Here is a 25,865-nt window from a genome sequence, read left to right on the forward strand (position 1 = left end):
TCTATGTTCCTTTCTAGTCTTTGTTGCTTTTGGTCTCCCCCCACCTCACTCAAAGAGTATCCTTTAATATTTCCTTCAGGTCTGGTTTAGTGGTCACAATCTCCTTAAGTTTTTGGTTTGTCTGGGAAACTCTATCTCTTCTTCTATTCTGAATGACAGCCTTGCCAGATAAAGTATTCTTGGCTGCATATTTTTCCCATTTGGCACATCGAGTGTTTCCTGCCATTCCCTCCTGGCCTGACAAGTTTTTGTGGACAGATCTGCAAACCTGATCTGTCTTCCCCTGTAGGTTAAAGATTTTTTTTTCCCTCGCTGCTTTCAGGATTCTTTCTTTATTTGTGTATTTTGTGAATTTGACTATGATATGCCTGGTGATGGCTGGCTTTTGTTGAATTTAATGGGAGTTCTCTGTGCTTCTTGGATTTTGATGTCTGTGTCCTTCCCCAGATTAGGGAAGTTTTCAGCTGTTATTTGCTCAAACAAACCTTCTGCCCCCTTTTTCCTCTCTTCATCTTCTGGGATTCCTATGTTATTATGTTTTAGTAAGTCACTAAGTTCCCTAAGTCTACCTTCATGGTAAACATATGAAAAACTTCATGAATTTTCATGTCATCCTTCTGCAGAGGCCGTACTAATCTTCTCTGTATTGTTCCAATTTTAGTATATGTGCTGCCAAAGAAAGCACACATTTTTTATTTGTAAATCTGAGCTGTAACATGCCTATATGCAGGACTAAGCAGAAGTTTTTAATCTATAGGTCTTAGCAGCAAGGGAAATAGAAGCAACAAAGAGACATGCTAAATTTTCTCCTGTTATAATTTTCCATTGTCAATCTTTATTCCATTTCTATGGAACAGGGGCAGAACACAATAATGGTCTTCTGTAACTGCTTCAAGCCAAAATAGGGCACAGAAGGGCTTTGGAATGGAAGGATTTAACATGGTACAGTTTGTAACTCCCTTATTTTAAGGGATGGGGTATCACAGATCTTTCCTTATCTGAGAACTTGGATATTTTTCTGCATGGTTTGGCACTATATGACATTATTAGTTTTATCCCCAAGTATACTCCCAGAAATATTAAGAGTAGAGTCAAATCCAGTTTTTCATTCCCTCTAAAACTGATCTGATATTGATGGGTATCCAACAGATCAGTAAACCAGTCCCAGCCACCTTGGAAAAGGGGGAGGAGGGTATGGTGGTCAATGGTTTCTTGTAGCCAAGTGGCTTCCTGCTTGATTTTATATGGATTCTTATTTCCCAGGAGGAGTTAATATGGGTGAAGGCAAGTGGTATTAGACATCGTATAGATTCTGCCTTTTTCAGCAAGCAATCAGTAATTAACAAGAGGCATTTCAATGGAAATAAAAGAAACACAGGTTAATTGTTGGAGCAAACTATAGGCCCAGTGTCTGAGTCCAAGTCCTAGAGAGAAGATTTTTAGGTGTCAGGCTTGAAGCATCCTCAGAAAGAGTGGGAGCACACAGCAGCAATCTGATGGATTTTTCTGTTTTGTAGTTCAAATGTCTCTGGTGCTCCTTTTGAGTGGCTCATAGAGAACAGGCATGAACATTGTCTATACATGAGCTATTGTGGCAATTTTTCTGAAGTTTATCTCAAGTTGTCCAACTTCAGTTTGCAGGAGTTCAGGAAAAAGAAAGTTTTAGTTCTTAATGATTTTAAGATAAGAGAACAGGAGAAGATTGTAATCTTTAGTTTGGAGAGTCACGGTCAGATATTTGAGGAAACGAGAAGAATTCAGTGTCAGTCCAGTTTTATAGGCAAACAACAAACATTCAAAGATAATTAACCAGACGTAGAACCTAACATGCACAAAAATGTGTTATTGAAATACAACCTTTCTCTTTAAACTCATCTTCTTTCCTGTCAAAGATAGCCGAATTAAGGCTAATTTGCTCATAAGGGGCGAAGCATCTGACTTCAGCTCAGGTCATGATCTCACGGTTTGTGGGTTCAAGCGCCACCTCTGGTTCTGCACTGACAGCCTGGAGCCTGCTTTGGATTCTGTGTCTCCTTCTCTCTGCCCCTCCCCCACTCACACTCTGTCTCTCTCACTCAAAAATAAATAAACGTTTTTAAAAAAATTTGTAAAGACTAATTTGTTTGTGAAATAAGTCTAGTTTTTACAAACTTGGCCAAATTATTTGCATATGCACAGTAAGAATAGTGATTGACCATATAGGTTTTTTTTTTTTTCATTTGCTTTGCTAGACCTTTTTATAAAGAATTTCAAATGGAGACTCTAACAGCTTTTTAAGGCCAGACACCAAGCCAAATAACTTGCCATTAAATTTATCTGCAATACCTGTAGATTGGGTGAATTCCTCTCTTCTCAAGGTCCCCAAAATATCCTGAGGTTCCTGCACCTGCCAGGAAGTGACATCTTCTACTCACCTGGTAAGTCTGCTGGGAACTCTGTAAGCAAGGTATCAGGCCAACATTTCCAAGAGCTCTATTGGTTCCTTAAAATCGACCTGAGCTCCTTAAAGTCATATGGTCATATCTGAGTCTATGCATGCATCTCTCAAATATGACATTTCAGTCAAAGCCTTAGTAATATAGCCAATGTTTCCAATGGTGTCGTGTTATAAGAACATATTTTTATTGAACTAATCCAAATAATTATAATTCCATAAGAGAAAGAAAAATATTCATTGAGAGTTTTTTAATTCTGGAGGGTTCAGTTATGGAGAAAAGGTAAATACTTATATTTTTTTCATAAAGGAATATTTTATCAAATTTTGTAAGTCATAGATGTCTTAAGAGAAAAAGTTTCCCTGAATCTGGAAACGCAAACAGTAGAGAACCAGCAATGTTTGTTGTTTTCATACAACATACATTGTTTTCAGCAATGCTTTCATACGTTTCCTAACAGACCCAAATATCTTTAGCTTTTCTGTGATGAGAAAACACAGACAAACCTTGTGGTTTAGTCATTAATGTTTCAGTATTTTATCTTATTTACAAGAGACTTAGAAATCCAATGAATTCAACCCAATTTATCCTTTAACGTAGCAAAAACCCCAAAGTGTTGGGTTACCAAAGATTTTGGAAGTTATTTAAAAGTGTATCCGTAAACTTTTTTACCTAACCTACTGGCTCTTAACAATTACCCATGAAAACTTTATGAGACAGGCAAAAATCAACCATCATTTTCAGTCACTTTTTGTTGGCAAATTGCAACTGAGATAACACAAGCTTATTTGACTTGAGTAAACCTTGGTAGAATAAAGGTTTTACATTCATGAGGATAACTCAAAAGACACGTTTATTTTCATTAAGCCAACAACCTTGAAGCAGCTTTAATACCAAATATGTTGCACCTGTGTCCGCTCACAAGTCACTCCACTGCTTCCCCACAGTCAGTGTTACCTGGGGCTTCCGCGGGGGCGCTTTGGTCCAGGGGAGCACGTGGGCCTCTTCATGCTGATGGAGGAGGTCCTCCAGTTTGAACCTCATAGGGAGGTGGCCCAGCGGCTTGGGGTGCTTTTTGCTCCTTGATAGTGAGGGTGGGAGGAGCGGGAGCCTGTCACGTGGAGCCACTGAGGATGGAACGGGGCGGGGCTGTGTGAGCACCCAGATGCCGGTAGGAGGAGGGGGAGGAGGCAGCATCAGGTGTGCTGCTGGCAAGGCCGGAGGCAGATTGAAACTTTGGGACTAACGATATCTTTTTTTTTCTCTCTCTCTCTTTAATAATTTCCATCTCCTGGGGCGCCTGGGTGGCTTAGGTCATGATCTCACAGTTCGTGGTTTGAGCCCTGCACCAGGCTCTGTGCTGACAGATCGGAGCCTGGAGCCTGCTTCAGATTCTGTGTCTCCCTCTCTCTCTGCCCCTCCCCCGCTTGCGCCCCTGTCTCTGTCTCTCAAGAATGAATAAACTGAAAAAAAATTAAAAAAAAAATAGGGGCGCCTGGGTTGCTCAGTCGTTTAAGCTTCTAATTTCAGCTCAGGTCATGATCTCGTGGTTCAGGAGTTCGAGCCCAGCGTCCGGCTCCGTGCTGACCGCTCAGAGCCTGGAGCCTGCCTCGGATTCTGTGTCTCTCTCTCTCTCTCTCTCCCTCTCCTCCCCCCCCGCCCCTCCCCCACTCATGCTCTGTCTCTCTCAAAAATAAAAACATTAAAAGAACATAATTTCCATCTCCTCTCTTTTCCTCCTACAGAACAGGCTTTTTCTCTGGTTGACTTTCAGCCTTCTGGAAGAGCCAAGAGGAGCAGGCAGCGGGCTGGGCATTGGTTCTGGGGCTTGTGCCTGGAGATGGGGCTGGATTTAGGATTTCTAGTGTCTGCCTGTCTTCCTCCTCCTCTTCCTCATTATCCTGACTATTCGGAAGGGACAGTATTGAGGTGTCTAAAATTTTTGTTCATCTTTATCTCCTTGGACCACCAGTTAGGTCCCTTCCTGTGATGCGTCTTTACTATGGAGTCACATGAAGTCTAAATGTAGGGAGTTTTATCCCAGATCATGTGAAAACATCACTGAAAAATATTTGAGTTAGTTTTTATCTTTTTGAGTTTTAGAATGCCCACTTTTGACATGCGCTCGCCTTTAAATCAATTAAATAGAGCTCCGTTACAAGTTCATTTTAGCTACATACTACCCGGAGGTAAAGAAAATATCTCACATTTATAACACACATGGGCACAAACAAGATGCAGACAAAATTTAGCCTTTGTTTCACTAATATTTGTGTAGAGGACATTAAGACCCAATTGCCAAATAGCCCCCTTTTATTAAAACAAAACTAATAATGAGACAGCGTCATAATTTATGGAGCCCTTAATTATTTTTCATTTCTAGTTAGAACACGGCCATTTTTCTGCAAAGATACAAAAAGCCACAGGAACAAACATGAACAAACAAGCCCTGAGAATCTCTATAACTGGAGACTCCTCCCCATAAGCTGGGGGCTTCACTGACTTGACCAAGTAACTCCCTAGTTTCTGGGTACTTGGTCCTATAGCTGGGTTTCTCTAATTGTGCATATAAGAAAACGAATTCAGACATGTCGAAAGAACATTTTTTGGGTCAGCTGAGACCCAGGTTATCCTTAAATTTTCCCATCGAAGTAACCACTTGCAAGTATAGGTTCCATATGCATTGTACACATAGCCTGCTGCAGTTTTCCATGGGTGGATGCTGGTTTTCTGGGAGCTGTTCCAACCTTGGAAGCACGGTTCCCCACTTCTTTCAGTCTCAGCTTTTAGAATAAGGCTTGAATAAGATCCAAGGATATCAAGTGTGGTGAGTCAAGAGGGTGCTACTTATGACAATCACTTCCAAATGGTCGTTACAGACTTTCTTATTTGTCTCAGTTTCTCTCAGTGAGGTCTAAGACCATCAAGGGGGCTCAGAGCACTGACAGATCAATCCTTATGGGTGCATCCCTGAACTAGCCAATCATTAAGTATCTTATGAGATGGGAAATTCCTGTGGGACCACATCTCCAGGAATATCCTCAGACACTTCCACTAGGCTTTCAGTCACCTGAAAGCACCATTTGCCAGGAAGGAGCAAGTGTCCCTGCTCTTTGGAGCTCAGTGATTTAGTCTGTCATATTTCTAGACAGTAAATTTACTCAAACCTTACATTAATAACATCAGTATAATGCCACATTACAACAACCAACACACCAATTCCAACCCCTCCAAGCTATTTCCACCTACAGAACATTCCTGGTAACCCTCAAGAGTATGAATAAAAGTCAGGACCATCAACTCAAATTGAGGAGGTACAGATAGCAGGAGAACTCACCTCATATACCTGTGAGGTACTGAGATGTCGAAGGGGCACAAAGGGCCTTTGCTGGTACCAAGCACCAAGTTCCAGAGAACCCCCAGGTGGTCTCAGGAGAGTTGTTCTATATCCTGCAGAGTATGCCAAGGAGTGTCGATGCAAAATGAGTTTTATATGAGCCCAGGTTAGGACAGATACCCAGGATACAGAATTTTCACAAAGAAGAGAGTGCTTTAATTTTTAATCTTGCACAACTACAGTGGAAAACTAAGAAGTAAATAAGTTAGGATTTATAAAGTTAGTAATTTCAATTCTTAACATGTGAGAACACATAAAAACACATCAAATGGAACACAAGAATATATTGTATCCATGATTAGGAACAGAATTTATGGCCAAAAAGCAGAAAAGAGGAAGTACAAGAACAGGAATCTTATTTTAGGGTTATAAAAGCATTGAAGAAGGAGAAAATCATGGAAGCGGTACTAAAAATAAAGGGGTGGAGGGAAAAAGGTAAGTAAGTACTTTGGGGTGTTTGGAAATGTGCTTACAGAGAACCTTAAGTTCAGAGGTCACAACCCAAAGTTCAGGGGTCAAGGAACAGCATTTTGATGACTGTCAACCTATCACCAATGTTTTTTTTTAAAAAAGTAGAATCAGCTCTCCTCCTGCTGCCCAAGATGCAAAAGGAGAGAGGGCTGATGGGAGGAAGACACAGGAGGCCAAGAAGGTATTCCATCCCCTGACAGAAAAGGCCCAATAATTTTGACATTGGACAGTACATCCAGCCCCAAAGGGACCTCATGTGCTGCTTTGTCAAATGGCCCTACTACATCCGGCTGCCTCAACAGATGGCTCTTCTCTATAAGCTTCTGAAAGTGCTTGCGGCCATTCAGTTCACTCAGGCCTTGGGCCACCAAGCAGCTATTCAACAGCTGAAACTGACCCACAAATACGGACCAGAGACAAAGCAAGAGAAGAACAGAGATTGTTGACCCAGACAGAGAAGAAAGCTGCTGTCTAAGGGGATGTCCCTACAAAGATGCCACCTATCCTTCAAGCAAGGGTTAATAGTGTCACCACCGTAGTGGAAAACAAGAAGCCTCAGCCGGTAGTGATTGCACAGGATCCCATTGAGCTGGTCGTCTTCCTGTCTGCCTTGTGTGGTAAGATGGGGGCTCCCTACTGCATCATCAAGGGGAAGGCCAGGTGGGGGCGTCTGGTCCACAGGAAGACCTGCACCACTGTCACCCTCACCCAGGTAAACTTGGAAGCCAGGAGAGCACTGGCTAAGCAGGTGGAAGCTAGCAGGACCAATGATGACAATAGGTACGTTGAGATCCACCGTCACTGGGGAGGCAACACCCAAGTCCAGAGTGGGTGGGTCACACTGTCAAGATGGAACAGGCAAAGAACTGTCCACCAAACTGGGCTAAGGGCACACTGTTGGGTTTTTGGTACATAAAAGTAATAAAAACTGTCTTTCAGCCAGTGTCAAAAGGAAAAATAAATAAATAAAGGGTGGGGGTGCCTGAGTGGGTCAGTTGGTTAAGCGTCCGACTCTTAGTTTCGGCTCAAGGTCATGATCTCACAGTTCATGGGTTCAAGCCCCACCTCGGGCTCTGCACTGACAGTGTGGAGCCTGCTTGGGATTGGGATTCTCTTTCTCTCTCTAAATAAATAAATAAGCTTAATAAACAAATTTTCCCTCCCTCGCTTGCTCTCTCCCTCAAAATAAATAAATAAACTTAAAAAAAAAAGTAAAATCTGATGGGTCATAATTAAATCACACGAAAACTAATTGTGAGAAACATTTCTGAGCATGTTCAAATCTGAGATAAAAATCACTCTTATTTCCATTAAGTTATGGTAAGAAGGCAGGCAAGCAAGAAATGGGAAGTGGGGGAGGGAGAAAGAAAAGAGACAGAAACAGAGGGTTAGGGAGGGAGAGAAAGAGGAAGATGAAGAGGAGAAAGAAAGAGGAAGGAAGAAGGGTGGAAAGGAGGAAGGGAGGGAGAAAGGAGAGAGGGAAGGAGGTTAGGACGCCCACCAGCAGCTGGCTTTTATCGGGTGCCTTACCACAGGGAATTCTTTAGTTTTCTCTTAATTCTCTGGACACTCTTCCAACCAGGTCTTTCTTCCCCTTTCTCCACCTGACAGTCTCTCTGAATTAGCACCACTAGACTCATTAATGACTCTGAGTCTTTTATCCAAATCAAAGTTATAAACCAACCACACTGATGACTAAAACCTCATTAAGCAGGTTATACATTTTAAAATCATGCAAGCCACAGTTAGCAGAATGTTTTTGACTTGTTTTAAACTATTGTTCCTCCATCAATAGAATAGGCCCACCTCCTACTGCTAAATATGCATGGCTTCAATAATAGTTAAAGAGCACTTTTAAATAAGACTAAGTACAACCACAAAGAGCACCCAGTCTTTCATGATGCATTAACAGACAGGCCACCTTGGTTTTCACACTTCACCCAAATGCAGCCATCTTCTAGGAAAATTGTCAGTTATTTTTAATATTCATAAAACCAACTGACTTGTCTAAGAATCATACTTGTATAAAATTGCCTAAAATAGACATAAATTCCCTATTAGTATTCCCTGTCAGTTTTATACCATACAATTTATCGTCTACTTCGGGATGCTTATGAGACACAGAAAGCTTTTTAAAATTGCACCAGTTCATGGACAGCAACATGCAGAAGAATGAAACTACACCACTTTCTTAACTCAAAATGGATGAAGGATCTGAATGTGAGACAGGAAACCATCAAAACCCTAGAGGAGAAAGCAGGAAAAAACCTCTCTGACCTCAGCCGCAGAAATTTCTTACTTGACACATCTCCAAAGGCAAGGGAATTAAAAGCAAAAATGAACTATTGGGACCTCATCAAGATAAAAAGCTTCTGCACTGCAAAGGAAACAATCAACAAAACTAAAAGGCAACCGAGGGAATGGGAAAAGATATTCACAAATGACATATCAGACAAAGGGCTAGTATCCAAAATCTATAAAGAACTCACCAAACTCCACACACGAAAAAACAATCCAGTAAGAAATGGGCAGAAGACATGAATAGACACTTCTCTAAAGAAGACATCTAGATGGCCAACAGGAACATGAAAAGATGCTCAACGTCACTCTCATCAGGGAAATACAAATCAAAACCACACTGAGATATTACCTCATGCTGGTCAGAGTAGCTAAAATGAACCAATCAGGAGACTATAGATGCTGGAGAGGATGTGGAGAAACGGGAACCCTCTTGCACTGTTGGTGGGAATGCAAACTGGTGCAGCCACTCTGGAAAACAGTGTGGAGGGTCCTCAAAAAATTAAAAATAGATCTACCTTATGACCCAACAATAGGACTGCTAGGAATTTATCCAAGGGATACAGGAGTGCTGATGCATAGGGGCACTTGTACCCCAATGTTTATAGTAGCACTTTCAACAATAGCCAAACTATGGAAAGAGCCTAAATGACCATCAACTGATGAATGGATAAAAAAATTGTGGTTTATATACACAATGGAATACTACGTGGCAATGAGAACGAGTGAAATATGGCCTTTTGTAGCAACGTGGATGGAACTGGAGAGTGTGATGCTAAGTGAAATAAGTCATACAGAGAATGACAGATACCATAGTTTTCACTCCTATGTGGATCCTGAGAAAGTCAACAGAAGACCATGGGGGAAGGGGAAGGAAAAAAAAAGTTAGAGAGGGAGGGAGGCAAACCATAAGAGACTCTTAAATACTGAGAATAAACTGAGGGTTGATGGGAGGTGGGAGGGAGGGGAAAGTGGGTGATGGGCATTGAGGAGGGCACCTGTTGAGATGAGCACTGGGTGTTGTATGGAAATCAATTTGACAATAAATTTCATATTAAAAAAAATTACACCAGTTCAACAGGTATAAAGCAGAAGGTAGACATCATCCTACGGTGGGATGTGGTCTGTATGTCATCCTAATCAGAGAAGCAGTTTGTATAGAACTGATGGTTTTAGAACGCTTATTTAAGGGTAGCTTTAAAATTATTCACTATTTGTTTGAATGAAGTAGACAGTCAAAAAGGGAAAATGGAGTAGGACTAAAAGAGAAAAAGAAAAGAGTAAAGAAGAAACAAGATATATTAGAACCAAGAGGAAAGAGAAATAAGTATTTATGAAGACCATCTACCATATTATAAGATACAGTATCAGGAAAAGAACACATTAGGATAGGATAATATAGGGGGAAATATACAAATTAAATTTAAAAACCACAGAAGTTAGGAAGAAATCTTACCTATCAAACTAGTTTATTGCTCAGAGAGAAAGAAAACATCTTCTCTAAAAACACTGTATATTGTTCAATGTAACTGCTCAAGGCTGCCATGCATGGTTGTTCAAGTTGTGCACTATACAAGAGTGCTACATTTACATCATAGATATTGTGGTAACCAGCCTCTAAGATGGCTTCCAGTAATCCTAGCCTCCTGGTACCATATCCATGTATAGTTTCCTCCCCGCTTAGTGGGAATAACCAACCGATAGGATATTGTAAAAATGATAGTGTATGACTTCAGAGGATGAGTCTTACAACATATTGAGGCATCCATGTTCTTCCTCAAATCACTTGCTTTGGAAGAAGCTAGATGTCAGGATTTTAGGATACTCACATAGACCTAAGGAGAGGGCCTCAGAGTGAGGAACTATGCCTCTGGCCGATACACATGAGAGAGTCACGTTGGAAGCAGATTTTCCAGCCTCAGTGAGGCCTTCAGGTCCCTGTAGCCTTGGCTGACATCTTGACTGCAATCCTAGGAGAGACCTCCAGCCAGAATTAACCACCCAAGCTGCTTTCAAGTTTCTGGTCCACAGAAACTGTGTGAGATGATAAATGTACATTGTTGTCCAAGGCCACTAAGTTTCTGGGTAATTTGTTAGGCAGCAATAAATAACTAATACAGATATCTTTATTACTTTGGATGAGTTGCAAAATTACAGTGATAATTTTCCAACAGACAGCACTGATGTGTCTTATGCTAACAAAATCACTATATTATAGTCATCCAACAGATGAAAGTTAAGGGTCATTTTCTAACCTGATTGATATTTTGTATTCCATTTTATGAAAGAGGCAAGAATTTTATAACTGAAAAATCTCACTGATTTATTATCTAAAATAATATGTGCTTATCATAAAAAACTGTTTTTCTGGCTGATAGAATGATTATCAAAGATAATGAAAATTTTTAAGACAGAGAGAGAGAAATCTCTTCTTGGTACTGGTTGCACTGGTTAAATTTAACAACTCATGTAGTGGTTCAGATATTCCTCTATGTTTGCTGTACCAAATGCTATTGGTGAGTCCCAGTTTAAATCAACAAAAATTTTCACTATATGACAAATCATCTTTAATGAATAAAAAAGTAACTATAATAAAAATTATGTATTCATAATATAAATATTTTAATATGTATTATGTTATACATATGTAAATAATATATTTATATAAATATATATGGATACAGTGTAATTCTTTATAAATGTAGACATATATAAATATAAAATTATATTATAAAATATATTACTACATGCTATAGGTAGTGTGTATATTATCCTAATGGAGATAATATATTACGTGAAAGTATTATACATCATATGCATGTATAATGTTTTTATGTATAAATAAACATCACATAAGTAATATATATTTTGAAAAATATAACATACAACATAGATACATAATAAATATTTATATTTATAAATATATAGCATAAATACATATTTGTATTATATATTTATAATATACTTATAATGATAACATATTATAAATAAATGTGTTATACAGATATATTACTATACATAAACTATAAAGATATAAAGGAAAGGTTGGCAAGTAATTGTAAAAATTGGTTTTTTTTATGAACTTTTCTTCAACACAAAAATTAATTGGTATTAAAATTTCACTGGTATATTGTTTGCATATTATATCAAAATGCTACAAATGCTAAGTTAAAATATTAAGCTATATGTTACATTTCTGTAATGTCAGAAAGAATTTTTAAAAATATATATACATATCAGAAAAGGAAAAATATAAAGCCATCAGAAAAGACATGAAAGAAAATTACTACATTTCATTAATTCTAAGACATATTTATTCCTGTGTTCGTTATTCATGGGCTCAGTCCCACAAGACTGCCCCACTTCAGATGCCAGTTGAAAGTCCCAGGTTGTCACTCGTACTTGTGACCAACTGGCTACATAGATCTATAAGTTGGGGATTCCCACAACCTTCTCCTCAGGGTCGATAATTTGCTGTAATGGCTCACAGAACCCAGGGAAACACATTTACTGGCTTATTATAAGTGATATAATAAAGGATACAGATGAACAGCCAGATGAAGGTCTATGTAGGGTGAGGTCTGGAAAGGTCTCCCCCACAGGTGCCTTTGTCCCCATGGAGTTGGGGTACAACACCCTCCTGGCATGTGTATGTGTTCACCAACCCGGGAGCTCTCCAAACCCTACAATTTAGGGAATTTTATGGTGTTTTCAATGATTAACGCTGTCTCCTGGGAGGCTGAGGGTGGGGCTGAAAGATCCAAACCTCTAATCAGGGCTTGGTGTTTCTCCTGACGAGACCCAGCCCCCACCCCACCCCACCCCCAAGCTCTCCAGGAGCCTATCAAGAATTGCCTCATCAGAACAAAAGATGCCCCTATCATCCAGGAAATTGTGAGGGACTTAGGAGCTCTGTGTCAGGAACTGGGGTCAAACACCAAATATTAGACCAAAAGATGCTTCTAGAGCTCTTACCACCCCAGAAATTACAAGCGTATTTAAAAACAAAAAAAGTTAAGTTTATTTATTTTTGAGAGAGAGAGACAGAGAGACAGAGAGACAGAGTGCTAGCAGGGGAGGGGGAAAGAGAAAGAAGGAGAGAGAGAGAGAGACATAGAATCTGAAGCAGGCTCCAGGATCTGAGCTGTCAGCACAGAGCCCAATGTGGGGCTCAAACCCACAAGCTGTAAGATCATGACCTGAGCCAAAGTCAGATGGTTAACCGACTGAGCCACCAAGCGCCCCCACGAGTCTTTTAAAAGGAGCTCTGTGTCAGGAACCTGGGCAGAGACCAAATTCGTATTTCTCGTTATTCATAGAGACTATTAAATCTTTCTAGGTAATAGTCAAGTAATTTGAATGTTAAACAATGGTGCACTCTTGTTGAAAATAATACACCTCAAGTGATAAGTTTTAACTTTTCAAAGGATAGTTCAGACTGGGATTTTTCAGAAATTTATTATAGGTATATTTTTCCTAATGGTGGTGGCGGGGGCAGGGGAGGGGAACCAAGCAGGGGAAAAATTGGTCTTTATTACATTAGCTTAGAGGATTGTGTATTTTGTCTGTTTTGCAACCTCTTTGGGAATGAGGGGAAAAGCAACTGAAGAATGAGAACAGACATAAAGGCTGTTAGATTTTGTATTATATTCTTAGTAAACATGAAGTGAAATGAACATTGTAAAGTGTTCAAAGTTGATAGGAATCTAACTTTGCAGCAAAACAGGTTGTACTGGTAAGACAGTGTCCAGTCTATGACATAGATGATGCGGTTTTTGGCAAGGCCATGTTTAACCGTCAGAGAATTGTCCAATAAATGTTAGCGTGAGATACTGAGAATGTTTTTTCATATCACACAAACCACAGCAACAATTCATAACATTACGGTATATATTTATGCAAAATACAAACACTGACATGAGCTAATATGACATAATACATAGAGAGAGTGAAATAAAAAAACAACTAAAATAATAGCAACTGTGATTCGCAAAATCATTTTCAATGAAGTAAGTAAATTATTTTTCAGTTGAAGTAGTAGATGTAAATCATGTGAAATAGTTTAAAATTATTGTTAGATTCATGGATTTAAAAGTGCCATTATTTCTACCTTGAACGGTTTTTAGTAGACTACTTAAATTTCAATCTTATTAAAAATAAATTGGGAAGCTCCTGGGTGGCTCAGCTGGTTAAGTGTATGACTCTTGATTTTGGCTCAGGTGATGATCTCACAGTTAGTGGATTCAAACCCCGCATTGGGCTTTGCACTGACGGTGTGGAGCCTGCTTGGGATTCTCTCTCTCCCTCTCTCTTCCCCTCCCCTGCTCACTCTTTCTCTCTCAAAGTAAATGAATAAACATTAAAAAAAATTGGGAGTTCAGGGATATGACAAGGCCATGCATCTGATGCAAAAACAGACATTCAAAAACATTCTAGGGATTAAGGTCCTTGTTCTATTTATTCTTTAAACTTGGTAATAAACGAAGCAACAGAAGAATGTCTTTTATACCCTGAATTTTACACACTAATTTTACAACTACTTTTTGGTTTCCATAACACATTGAAATGTATCAAAAACACATTTGCTAAACAGAAATTGAAACTACTGCCAATACATCATGGGAAAATTGAGATGATACTACCGGGCCATTAAAAACTCAATTATAGCTAATATGCAATCCTTTTGTAGACATTATTGATGTCATGAATAAAGATGGAGATTCTAAAACTCAAGCTATAGGCATAAATTGAAAATGTCCCCTTTAAATTTGTTTTCTCAGGATAAACTTGACTATTTTAAGTAAAAAGTATGGTATAGCCAAAATGATACAAGACTTTGTAAATAATGCCCTTTATCCACAAAGATATACACAGTGACGAAATTTACAAAGGCATACGTTATTGTGCTTGTTTTAACATCATGTATATAAAAATTGGAATGATACGGATGTTGTTAATTGGTATAGATGTTCAGATTTGCAGATGAAAAGGTTCTGGAGATTTGTTTCACAATAATGTGCATGTACTTAATACGACTGAACTATGCACTTTAAAAATGATTAAGATTGGGGCGCCTGGGTGGCGCAATCGGTTAAGCGTCCGGCTTCAGCCAGGTCACGATCTCGCGCTCCGTGAGTTCGAGCCCCGCGTCGGGCTCTGGGCTGATGGCTCAGAGCCTGGAGCCTGTTTCCGATTCTGTGTCTCCCTCTCTCTCTGCCCCTCCCCCGTTTATGCTCTGTCTCTCTCTGTCCCAAAAATAAAAAAATAATAAAAATAAAAAAATAAAATAAAAATGATTAAGATGGTAAATTTTATATTATGTGGGTTTTTTTCTTTTTGTAAATTTTTTAAATTTATTTTTGAGAGAGAGAGTGTGAGCGAGGGAGGGACGGGGTGGGGGTGGGGAACAGAGGATCCTATGTGGGCTGTGTCCTGACAGCAGCAAGCCAGATGTCGTACTTGAACTCATGAACCAAACCGTGAGATCATGACCTGAGCCAAAGTCAGATGACCAACTGACTGAGCCACCTAGGCACCCCTATGTGTTTTCTCACCACAATAAAAAATGTTACTGGGGTGCCTGGGTGGCTCAGTCAAACATCTGACTTTGGCTCAGATCATGATCTCACGGTTTGTGAGTTCGAGCCCCACATCAGGCTCTGTGCTGACAGCTCAGAGCCTGGAGCCTGCTTCGGGTTCTGTGTCTCCCTTTCTCTCTGCCTCTTCCCTGCTTGTGCTCTGTCTCTATCTCTCTCTCAAGAATAAATAAAAACATTAAAAAAAAAAAAAGAAGATCTAGAAGGGTGAGAAATCGTTTTGATAGCAAATGTCACAATCAAGCTGTCTTTGATCCAACATCAAACTGTTTACACATTTATTTGGTTTGTTTGTACATTAGATACAGCAATATCTTTTTTTTAAGTTTATTTATTTATTTATTTGTTTATTTATTTATTTTGAGAGAGAGAGTGCATGAGCACGGGAGGGAAGAGGGTGGGAGAGAGAGAGAGAGAGAGAGAGAGAGAGAGAATCCCAAGCAGGCTTTGGACTATTGGTGCAGAGCCCCATGTAGGGCTTGATCCCACAAAACTAAGATCATGGCCTGAGCCAAAATCAAGAGTCAGACATTCAACTTACTGAGCCACCCAGGCACCCCACAACAATAATACCTTCAAAAGAAAGATTGTGATGGTGATTTCCTGGATGTATACATACATCAAAGCTCATCATTTATAAACTTTAAATATATACCCCTTCATATACATCAATTATACCTCACTAAAGCTCTCCTATCTTTACATAAAAAGATTAGCTTACGATACTGAAATATCATGGCTTTTCTGGTTCAGTGCTTCTCAAACTTTAGTGTACATGTGAATCACTACTGGATCATATTAAAAAACAAATTCATAAAATTACTGTATGAGCCAGTATTTCACAACAGAATAAAAACACTAATTTGAAAAGATATATGCACCCCTATGCTTATTGAAACATTATTTACAGTAGGCAAGACATGGAAACAACCTGGGTGTCCATTCATAAATGAATGGATACACACACACACACACACACACAGTGAAATATTACTCAGTCATTAAAAAGATGCAATCTTGCCATTTGCAATAATATAGATGGATGTTGAGGTGAATATTTCTAAGTGAAATAAGTCAATCAGAGAAAGGCAAATACCATATGGCTTCACTCATAAGTGGAATTTAAGAAACAAATGAAAAAAGAAAACAAAAAAACCCCCCAAATCCTTAACTATAGAGAACAAACTGATAGTTACCAGAGGGGAGGCAGGTGGGGGGTGGGTGAAATAGGCGAAGGGGACTAAGAGTGCACTTACCGTGAACAGCACTGAGTAATATACATAATTATTGAATATTATACACCTGAAATGAATATAACATTGTATGTTAATTATATTTGAATTTTAAAAAAAAGACCTTTGGGGTAAAAGAACTGCTGACAAAAAGTTAAGTTTTGACAATGTATCTAAAACATCAGAAAATAACAGTGATAATAATAATGGCTAAAGTTTGCTGAGATTCTTGTATATACTAGGCACCATGCAATGAACTTTACTTGATTATTTCCTAATGTTTACAACAATGTTTTCAACATTGTTGTAGGTAATAATCTGACATGCATTGCACACACACAAAATGCTGAAGCTTAAGTATTCATTCATAAAACAAACAGATAAAAACAAAAAAAGCAGATTTTGATGCCATAAATGTAATAGCAATAGTTCATTGATGCATACCTGAAAACCTTGTTATTTTCTAAAATCTAGTATGAATTCTGTTTATTACAATATATTTATGGCAAGACTTTACTGAACACATTTCCAAATACTGTTGGAGCTCTCAGGGATATTTTTCTTTTCCAGTATTATTAGTCAGTGAGACTGGCTAATTTTGCAAAATTAAGAATTTTTGCAAACTACTTAAGCCTATAATGTGGCAAGAAAGACCATGAATCTGGTAACCATCGTGGAAAATGAGATGTGAGAGTAAGTAAGCACTGAAATAGTTCTAAAGAGTTTTATTTCAGGGCACCTGGGTGACTCAGTTAAGCCTCTGACTCTTGATTTCAGCTCATGGTTTGTGAGGTTGAGCACCGAATTGGCTCTGCACTGACAGTGTGAAAGCTAGTTGGGATTTTCTCTCCCTCTCTCTACCTTTCCCCTGCTTGCTCTCTCTCTCTTTCTCTCCTTCATTCTCTCTCTCATAAAATAAATAAACATTAATTTTTTAATTTTAAAAAAGAATTTTATTTCTATGATTTTTATAGATTATTATTTTTTAAGTTTATTTTGAGAGAGAGCACATGTATGTGAATGGGGGAGGAGCAGAGAGAGGAAGAGAGAATCCCAAACAAGCTCCATGGAGCTTGATGCAGGGCTTGATCTCAGCATCCTGAGATCATGACCTGAGCCGAAATCAAGAGTCAGACACTGAACTCACAGAGCCACCCAGGCACCCCTAGATTACTATTTTTAAAATTATTACTTCATAGTTGTTTCAAATTCTTGATTGTTATGATTAATTTTAAAAATACTGATAATTTCATGATGAATGAGTTCCCAATTATTTTAATTACAATTTTAAATATCTTTTAACTTCATGTTAAAATTTGATGTATAAATTTATTTAGAAGGTTTTGTGTTGACTTTATGTATGACTCATTTGTAATTATTATTATTGAGAAGTATGTAATAAATCAACTTGGTGATGTTACGGACCCTGCTTGGGACTCTGTCTCTCCTTCTCTCTGACCCTTCCCCACTCATGTGCATGCACTCTCACGCACACGCGGTCCTTCTCTCTCAAAATAAATAAATAAATAAAATTTTTTTAATTGGGTGAATTCTATGGTATGTGAATTATACCTCAGTAGAAAAGGACAGTAACTCCTGTTCTAATCAAACAAAATATGGATGTGACAATACTTGGGAAACCAAAAAGTACCAAATACATATGAAACCACTAAGGCAAGCATGGGGACACCTTTTTTAAGGGCTTTAAAAAAAGGTCTAATATTTTAGAGCTGGCCTTAACTAAATAATTGATGTGAAGACACACCATATGACCTCAAGGAACTTTTACAACTGTAAAAGAATTTCGAGTTTATTCCACTTTTTGTCGGAACTTGACATGCAGATTCAGTTTTATACACAAGAGGGCACTGTCCACCAAATGACAAACTTGTTCAAAGCTGCAGGAAAGTAAACAAAATCTCAGAAAAAACCAAAGTGTCATAGAAAAAAAAAACAACTAATATTTATAAGTACCATATATATATAAATATGTATATATTCATATATATATATATGAATTTGCTTATGAGTGCACAATATCTAGAAGGGCAAATAACATGGACATGGATGAGAGGGATACATTGGGGGATTTGTTTTAATTTTTATTATTTAAGTATAGTTGACATAAGATGCTATATTAGTTTCAGGTACACAACATACTGATTTGACAATTTTATGCAACTCACCACAATAAGTGTAGTTACCATCTGTCAGTATAAATGTTACTACAATATTAGTGACTATGTCCCTATGTTGTACTTTTCTTATTTTTTTTACTTAAAAAAATTTTTTTTTAATGTTTTATTTATTTTTGAGAGACAGAGAGAGAGACAGAGCGTGAGCAGGGGAGGGGCAGAGAGAGAGGGAGACACAGAATCCGAAGCAGGCTGCAGGCTCTGAGCTGTCAGCACAGGGCCTGATGTGGGGCTCAAACTCACCAATGGTGAGATCAGACCTGAGCCAAAGTCCGACGCTTAACCGACTGAGTCACCCAGGCGCCCCCTGCCCCCCACCGCCCGCCTTTTTAAAAATTTTTCTTAATGTTTATCCTTATGCTGTACTTTTCATCTCCTGACATTTATTTTACAACTGTAAATTTGTACCTTAATCCCTTTCACCTATTTCATTCACTCTCCACCACCTCCAGTCTCCTCTCAATTTGTTCTCTGTATCTATGGGTCTGTTTTGTTGTTTTATTGTTGTTTGTTCATTTTTTTCACGTTCCTCATACAAAAGTGAAATCATATGGTATCTGTCTTTCTCTGTCTGACTTATTTCACTTATTTCATAATACCCTCTCGGTCCACCCAGGTTGTCACGAATGGCAAGATTTCACTCTTTTAAATGGTCAAGTGAAAGTCCATTGTGTATATATACACATCTTTTTTATCTATTCATCATCTACTGATGGACATTTAGGTTGTTTCCACATCCTCGCTACTGTAAATAATGCTTCAATGAACATAGTGGTGCATGTATCTTTTCAACTTAGTGTTTTCATCTTCTTTGGATAAATATCTAGTAGTGGAATTATTGGATCGTATGGTATTTCTATTTTTAATTTTTTGAGGAACCTTCATACTGTTTTCCACAGTGGTTGCACCAGATTGCATTCCCACCTACACTGCACATGGGTTTCCTTTTCTTCTCTTGAGAGGGATACTTTTTGTTGAATATTTTATGCTTTTTATGTTCTGAACTATGTGGTTGTATTGTTTGTGCGAAATGTTACCTTACTAGGAAAATTATTTTGTGCCTATTTAGATTAATATACAAACTTGATAAAAAAGGATGTGGAGAATATGTACAAAATTTAGACAGATGATTTTAAAATATTTTAATAAATGATTGCCAATTTATACTCGTAGCTTTTTTAAAAACATTCTTCTAATGAACTCAAGAATCTTCCCATGTGTTATTTATTATTGCCATTCTGTTTTCTTTCTCTTTCCCCTTCTTTCTTTCCCTCCCTCCTTCCTTTTTTCCTCTTTCTTTCCTTCCAGGTATAGAAAAGATTATTTAATTTTTAATTATTTTTCAATTTTATACTACCAAACTCTTCAAAGGAAAGTTTGAAAAAAGTTTACAGTAAGTACTCACCATTTTGACAATAATAATTTTTTGTTTTGTTTAAAACTGTTTCTCTACATATACTTGTAAGGTGAGCATTTTTCCAAGTTTTTTTTTTTCCAGATACTCTAACCTTAAATATTTCAGTATGCAGCTATTTGATGAAAGATATTCAATTACACTGCCATAATGCTATTACCACACCTGAGAAAATTAAGGGTAGTTTTTTTAAGTTTATTATTTAAAGTATATTTATTTATTTATTATTTTTTAATGTTTATTCATTTTCTGAGAGACAGAGTGTGAGTGGGGGAAGAGCAGAGAGAGAGAGGGAGACACAGAATCTGAAGCGGGCTCCAGGCTCTGAGCTGTCAGCACAGAGCCCTACGTGGGGCTTAAACTCACAAACTTCAAGATCATGACCTCAGCTGAAGTCAGATGCTTAACTGACTGAGCCACCCAGGCGCCCCTGTTTATTTATTTTGAGAGAGACAGAGAAAGGCATGAGTGGGTGAGGGGCAGAGAGAAAGAAAGAATCCCAAGCTGACTCCTCACTGCTAGCACAGAGGGCTCAAGCTCATGAAACCGTGAGATTTTGACCTAAAAGCACGAGTTGGACGCTCAACCGACTTAGCCACCCAGGTGCCCCAAGGGTAGTTTTTAATATAGTTTATTATCCAGTCCATTTAAAATTTCGTATTTGTGCCTAAAAGTCTGCTGCCCAGCATCAAGGTTTAGACAAAGTACTGTGGTTGTTATGTCTCTTCAGTCTCTTTTGTTTTAGAGCATTCCCTCATTGTTTTAATGACTAATTTTTTGTAGAGACCAGGCAAGTTGTGTTATATGGAACATTTGATCATTTCCTAGTGGTATCATTTGAATTGTTCCTCTGCTCTCTGGAAATTAGATTCAGGTTAAAATTTTTTGACAGTTTTTAACATTTGTATTATAAAACAAAATACATAAAACAAAAACAAAAAAGCAGTATAATGAATTATTACAAGATAAACACACTTTTATAGCTGCTGTCCTAATCAAAACATAGAACACTGTCAGCGCCCCAGAAACCCTCCATGGACCCCTTCATAACTCTTTACTCCTCTCTCCCCATCCAACATGATCACTATTCTTTTTATGGAAATTGATTCCTTACTTTCTTTGTAATTTTACCATCCAAACACGCATGAAATGCCATTTCGTTTTCCCGGTTTTTGAACTTTATGATTAAAACCATAGATTAAGTGTTCTTTCATGTCTGGCTTCTTTTAGTGAATGTTGTCTTTGTGAGATCATCTGTGTGTGTGTGAATAGTTGTAGTTCATTCATTTACATAGCTTCGTTGTAAGAATATATAATTCATGTCTTTTCCAGTGTTCATAGACACTTGGCTTATTTCACATACTTGGTTTTTATAAATAATGCTACTATGAATGTTCTTGTGTCTTTCTCTTGGTACACATGTGCATGCATTTCAGTTGGGCTTATATTCAGCAATATCACTATTGGCCCACGGGGTATGCATATGTCTAACTTTCATAAAAGATGATAGTCTTCAAAGTAACTGTACCAGTTTGAACTCCCATTAACATTGTATGAGAATAACTGTTGCTGTATAACCTTGTCAGCACTTGGTACTGGCAGTTTTAATTTTAATCATTCTGGTGGAGGTACAGTAATAGGACATTGTGGTTTTAATTGCATTTCCTCTTTTTAGAAAGGTTGAACCATCATGTTTCAGCCTTTTTGCATGTTTTTGTGAAAATTCTGTTTATTTCTCTTATCTTCTTCCTCCCTTCTTTGGATTACCGTATTTCTTTTTGATCCTTAACCTAAATATTTTTGGGGTAGGAGTCCCTTGTTAATTACATGCGTTGCAAACATAATCCACAGTGTGTTTTGCTTTTGATTCTCTTCATGGTGCCTATTGATGAACAGATGTTCTTAATTTTGATGTAATCAAGCCTATCAATCTTTCCTTTTTTGGTTAATTCTTCCTTGTCTTCTTTAAGAAATCTTCTCTTCAAATCATGATAAAATAATCCTATATTAGCTTTATTATTGTTTTGCCTCCCACAATGTCTATGATTTACTGGGAACTGATATTTGTCAAATATAAGTAAAGAATAAAGTCAATGATCTTTAATTACATGGATATTTGGTCTTTCCACCACAATTTGTTGAAAATGACATTATTTGCCCACTGCTCTGCAGACTGACTTGTCATAAATCAAGTATCTATTTTTGTGGCCTTCTGTTTTTGTGTTCTGTCTTGAGATTCATTAGTATATTTTTCTTTCCTTGTACCAATATTACACTGCATGAATTGCTGTCTCTTTATAGTAACTCATAAATTTTGTGTAGTGTATTTCATTGTTTTTTTCAAGAGTGTTTGGCTATGCTTAGTCTTTTGCACTTCTATAAATATTGAAGAAATCAGTTTCTCGGGTTCATTAAAAAACAAGGAAACAAATAAAAATCCTCCTGGGATTTTGAATGAGATTGCACTGAATTTAAGGGTTAAATTTGGGGGAAGACTGACATCCTTACAGTACTGACTACCCAATTTCCCAATCCATGCTTGTTGCATACTCCTTCATTCTGGTTTTATATGTTCTTAACAGTGTTTTACACTAGAGATTTTTAACATCCTATTTTAAGTGTATTCCTAAGTATTTGATTTTTTATGCTATCATAATCTCCAACTTTTACAAAAGTTTCACATTTGCATTTTTTGTTGTAGGTACATAAAAAATTAATTTTTACATATAGACCTTGTGTGCAGCAATCTTTAATCTGTAGATTTCTTTTGGATTTACTACATGCACAATCATATCATCTGTGAACAAGGGCAGTTTTATTTATTATGTCCAAATATTATACTTTTCACTGGCTGGGTCCCTCAGTACAATAATGAACAGAAATGGTAACAGTGAATATACTAGTCTTGTTTAGGTCTCAAAGGGAAAGTTGTAAATATTTCACCAGTTAAGTGTGAGGTTTGCTGATGGATTTTTAAAAATAGATACTATTTTCTTTGATGTTTATTTTATTTTTGAGAGAGAGAGACAGAATGTAAGAAGGGAAGGGGCAGAGACAGATGGAGACATAGGATTTGAAGTAGGCTCTAGGCACTGAACTGTCAGCACAGAGCCTGAGGTGGGGCTTGAACTCACAAACTGCAAGATCATGACTTGAGCCGATGTCCTTAACCGACTGAGCCACCACAATTTTATTTCTTTGTAATAAATTTCCCTTTTACTTCATGTTGCTAAGAATTTTGTTTTTAAAATCGTGCATAGATGTTCAAATTTATCACCATCTTTCTGCACCAATTGAGATGATTGTATAATTTTCCCCTTTTATTTTATTGATTTGGTGTCTAACCTTTCATTCTTGAACTTGCGTAAAATTGGCATTATTTATTTCTTAACTGTTTGGTAAAATCCATTTATCTGAGCCCAGAGTCCCCCCCTCCCACCTTTTCAATGTTTTACTTATTTTTGAGAGAGAGAGAGAGAGACAGAGAGAGAATAAGCATGGGTGGGGCAGAGAGAGAGGGGAAAGAGGATCCAAAGCAGGCTCTGTGTTGACAACAGCAAGCCCAGTGTGAACTGAGAGATCATGACCTGAGCAGAAGTCCAACGCTCAACTGACTCAGCCACCCAGGTGCCCCTGTAAAAGTGTTTAATAACAAATTCATTTGAGTTGATACAGAACTATTCAAATTTTCTTTTCTTTTCTTTTTTTTTTTTTTTTTCAGTTTTGGCAGCTTGTTTTTTTTCTACCAATCTGTTGATTTTATATCATTTCCAAAATATTGGCCTAAGGTCGTCCATCTTTTTTTTACCTTTTAAATGTCTGTGATATCTGTGGTGATATCCTGTTGTTACAGGTAAACATAGGATTTACTATATTTAGTTACATAGCCTTAAGTTTTACCCAGCAGTGTATCTTGAAAAACCATTAATGACATCAATATTGTTTTATTGCACCACCTTGAACTTTTTCATGCCGTGGAACCTATTTTTCAAATAAAGCATTATTATCTTTCAATGTAGAAACAGAAAAAGTGGAAGTAGCCTGATTAAAGCAAAGTGAAGGGGTGTTTGGATCTCTCCAATACTTGGGCTCCCTTTCGTTGGAGGTCTCTCCTGTTGGAAGAACACGCTGAGAATTATATTCTATATTATACATATGCATATACATATGTATGTATGTGCAATTTAACGAAACTTCCATTGTTGGATGCTTCTAACTCCTTAAACTTTTGCGCACACTTTTTGTTTTGTTTTTTAAATAGCGCCACCACCTTCCCAGGCAGGAGGCTCATGGCTCCATGTCTATCCCTGGCAGGCGGGGTTTTCGGGTCACAAGAGCGTGACAGCCTCACTGCAGCAGCCAGTCTCCCCAGTGGTGGTGGAGAGAGAGTGGGAGGTGGGGGGAGGCTCCAGCCCTGGGGACTGCGGGCAACTGGAGAGCCTGCGGGGAGCGACCACACTGTCCCCTGCCAGTGTGCTCCCCACATGCCCTGTGCACCTCTTAAATTAATGCTTTAGAGTTAATTCTTGGAAACGCAATTGCTGGGTAAAAGGTTATGTACAGTTTTAAGACTTTAAGATTGTATTGATAAAGTGCTGGTTTAAAAAGTTGTACCAATTTATGATCCTAGTGTACCCTCCACACCTGAATCAACATTGGATATTATCATTGAGTATTTGAAAATACTGGAAGGAGTATTATTCAGTCTTTAAAGATGACGATTCAGATCCTTCACACCTGAGGGAATATTTGACAGCAGTCAATGCAAAGAAACCCAGAATCCAACTGCACTTTCAGGAAAAGATAGTGAAGTAACACAGTTTGTGAGGAATTTTCCTGTTTCTCCCCCCAAATTTTCTTTCATCACAGTTTTACAATATGCGGGTAAGAAAAAAAAAATCCAGAATGCAAGGTTGGCCTCTGCATCACTTTCACCAGACTTAAGTCACTCCAATTAATTTTAAACAAAAGGGTATTTAAACTACAGAATTAAGAGTTTACAATCGCTGACAGGTTCATAAAGGGTCTTTAGGGATGACTCTCAGAACAATGCCATAGAACCACCAGACATGGGAACAATCAGGAGTCTGGGTTTAGGAAACCACTGCACCAATGGTTGAATACAGGATCACGTGCCCATAGCGTCATGAAGGTGCAGAATACCTTACCTTAGCTATGAACCAAGTATCAGGAACTCATTGCTTCGTTTACTAAATGCAAACTACTAGATTTAACAAGATTGATGCCCCTACAAAGTTCTGCCTCCCTCTTCACTGACTCGGTTTCTGAGTTTGAGTGAATGCGACTAGCCTAGAGGTCAAATATAGGCAAAAGTCAAGCTGCAAGGAAGTCTGGGAAATGTAGTTTTTATACTTACAGCTCCTGTAGTACAGGATGGCACTCCAAAAAGAGCTTGGATCAACTGTTTAGCAATCCAATCTTTCACAGGCCCTTTATTTCCTTGATGGTTTGACATGATAATTATAAATATTGTTAAAGATTTTCTCTGTTTGACCCACCTGATCTGATGATGCCCTCTACCTTTCTCTGCCTTGACATGTGCCATGGGAGGCTGACCCCTATATTTCATTTCCTGGGTTATTTCTGGCTCCTAGCCAATTTTAGCCAATGGCAAATCATGGAAGATGTAATCGGACTTCCTCCCTTCTGGTCTGACTTTGGTAGCAGCTGTGTCCTTCTACCTAAGAGTAAGGCACCTGCTGGTGGATAGTTCTTGCTATCTTGCTAACTGGAGATCAGTTACAGTGCCCTCCACTTGCCTTCTTACTTCTAGAAATATTAATGCCTTCTGACTGCTGCTAAGTGG

At 38.1% G+C, this 25,865-nt stretch overlaps 1 non-coding gene and 1 pseudogene across 1 annotated transcript; one reads left to right on the forward strand and one right to left on the reverse strand.

The window, feature by feature from the left end:
• Window positions 1-578: 578 nt before the first annotated feature.
• Window positions 579-685, reverse strand: LOC111560265. Its single transcript, XR_002742023.1, has one exon. It is a non-coding gene; the product is annotated as a U6 spliceosomal RNA (small nuclear RNA).
• A 5,111-nt stretch (window positions 686-5,796) lies between these two features.
• On the forward strand, window positions 5,797-24,547 carry LOC102900347 (annotated as a pseudogene).
• Window positions 24,548-25,865: the final 1,318 nt, after the last annotated feature.

This window comes from Felis catus, chromosome B1, assembly GCF_018350175.1.
Source record: "Felis catus isolate Fca126 chromosome B1, F.catus_Fca126_mat1.0, whole genome shotgun sequence".
NCBI classification, from domain to species: Eukaryota; Metazoa; Chordata; class Mammalia; order Carnivora; family Felidae; genus Felis; species Felis catus.